Source organism: Venturia canescens, unplaced genomic scaffold, assembly GCF_019457755.1.
Source record: "Venturia canescens isolate UGA unplaced genomic scaffold, ASM1945775v1 PGA_scaffold_50__1_contigs__length_110947, whole genome shotgun sequence".
NCBI lineage: Eukaryota > Metazoa > Arthropoda > Insecta > Hymenoptera > Ichneumonidae > Venturia > Venturia canescens.
Window position 1 is genome coordinate 102,501 of NW_025108615.1, and position 2,500 is coordinate 105,000.

The 2,500-nt window shown below is 46.1% G+C and overlaps 1 pseudogene; it reads right to left on the reverse strand.

Moving 5' to 3' along the window:
- The window catches only part of LOC122418768 (uncharacterized), a 9,484-nt pseudogene that overhangs the window by 3,000 nt on the left and 3,984 nt on the right, over window positions 1-2,500 (reverse strand).

Below are 2,500 nucleotides of genomic sequence, written 5' to 3' on the forward strand. Positions count from 1 at the left end.
GTGGAGACACATTGACCTAGGATATGTCCTAGGGTCTCGGGCATGAGGCCACATCTTCGACAAACTGTTTCAGTGTTCGCCTTTGTTCGGCTCAACACTACTCTCGTACCGAATGTGTTCGTACGCAATCTCAATGCGTCCAGGTATCGAGACGATTTTAATAAGGCTGGGTTTTTTAGCCAACAATTGCCGATTTTGTCTCCCATATAGTCGTTTACCCCATGGCTTTGGGATTTTAAGTTTTTCCAGGATAACCTCTCCTGTTGTCTCGTGTCATTCTTGGCCTTCTCGTACTCCTCCATGCCTTCTGGCCTGGCAATGTGTAGCACTTCTGCGCTTCGCTCTAGTTTCCTCCGGAATTTGGGGTTTGTTCTAATAGCCCTTAGTATGGGGTCATTTGACGCGGCTGTTGTAATGCCACTTTTGAGCGTTAGCAGCTGCACTGCACGCGTGATGCGGATGAGGCCAAGGCCTCCGTCTCTTCTTGCCGTGTACAAGAATCCGTTTGCCGTTGAAATTGGCAGTTTGAGAATTTCCTTGATGTGATTTCTGATATCCGTATCGAGTACTTTAAGTATCGATGCCGCTGGTGGGCTAGCGGTTAGCTCGTACATAAAATGTGGAAGTATGTACGTTGTTATAAGAGCCACTTTTTGATACGGTTTTAGGCTAAGATTGCGCGTGTTGCGTATTGCCTCCATAATCTTTGGAATTTCTCTACCTCTTTGCAATCCGGTCCATGGACTGAATTTAGTGCCGAGGTATCTACAGATCTCGTCCGCATCAATCGCCGGGATCGCTTGTCCTCGGATCGTTAGCTTGGGGTCTCGTGTATACCAGGTCTTGCTGCTTGCCACGATGCTAAAGGCAGAGCACTTAGGAGCAGATAAACTCATACCCAGTTTGCTTAGGTATTCATCTAGCTTCCTGGTTTGAGCTTGTGCTCTTTCGGTATCACGACCGATCAGGACTATATCGTCCGCGAAGGCAAGAATCGCAAGGTTTTCTCCTTCCAGGTTTATTCCCTGTCCTTCTTGATCTAAGACATTGATAATTGGATCCATGATTAGGTTGAAAAGCAGAGGGGAGAGCGGATCGCCTTGCTTAACTCCTCTCTTAAGCACGATTTCGACTCTTCCTCCATTGGGTCCTTTAATAGACGTACTACAGTTGTCGTACATCTTTTCGACGAGTTTGATGAGGTGTCTTGGCACTCTTTGTCTCTTCAGCGCAGTTGTTATCGCACTGTGTGGCACGGTATCAAATGCCTTGGAGACATCCGCTATCATTACAGCACCCCCATGCACACCTTTCATTTGCTCAATCGCTTTGTCCAGAATGAGTGTATTCGATCGGCAGCCGTCTTCAGCCGTAAATCCTTTTTGCCGAATAGACTGTTTAACGAATTTCCTCATTTTCTGGTCAATGAGCCCTGCGAATACCCGGCCTAACATGGAGCCAACGGTGATTGGCCTCCAGTTTTTGATGTCTTTATGATCTTTGCCGTCCTTTGGTATAAGCGTTGTTCTGTTTTTACTCCACTCTTCTGGGAAGATGTTATGCATTAGGAGGATGTTGTACAATACACTTAGGAGCTCTGAGACTCCCGTTTTAGCGATGTGTCCTTTCTTAATACCGTCAATTCCTGGTGCTGACCCGCTCTTCATTCTCGCGATCCTGTCTTTGACCTCTTTTAAATTTATAGGATCCAAGACGTCGTTTATACGTTGCTGTTCGTATTGGCCTTCTTCGAGCATGAAGGTTGTGTCTAGGGGCCCCTCTGATCCCCATAGTTGGTCATAGAGACCATGAATTACTTCGACTGGTGGTGGCTCTTTTCTTGCTTCCACAAAGGAGAAGTCACCAGAGATGGCAATCTCGGCCAGTCTTTTGGGGCAATTCTTGAACATGTCTTGGCATCTAGCATATTTATGCTTTCTGCGTTGGTTGCCGTTCATAGGCCTTGTTCTGGCATGCCGTTCATTTGCCTCTTTATTCTTTGAGGGGCGTGTGCCACTAGGTAGCCCTTGAGCTCCATCACCTACTAGTAGCGTAGTCATTCTACTAATAAATTCGTTCACTTTGAGCTCCAGTTCTTGTTGCTCATTTTTGTAGGTGTCCCAGATTTCTATGAGTTGTTTATGCTCATTGTAGAATCTGTTTGCTTCAGGGAGCTCGATAGAGCGTATTTTCTCTTCCATGCGCTCGAGCCATCGAACGTGAGATTCGTCAATGTCGTTTTCATTTTGGTCGTTATTTTCGGCTTCAGCCAAGTCAGTTTGATCCTCCAAATCGTTGGTGGAATCAGTGTCAATGTTATTTGAGTCATCTGCTTCTTCATTATCACTGCTAGATGGCCTCTCGGTATCCTCATGTTCGGATTCCTCGTTTGGGATGTCCCTTCTTTTATCGCTTATCTGCTTTAGCGTTTTACCCGGCAGGAAAGCTCTTATTTCTACATTTGGGAAGCGCGAGTTCTTGAATCTTAGGTTAAGCTGTT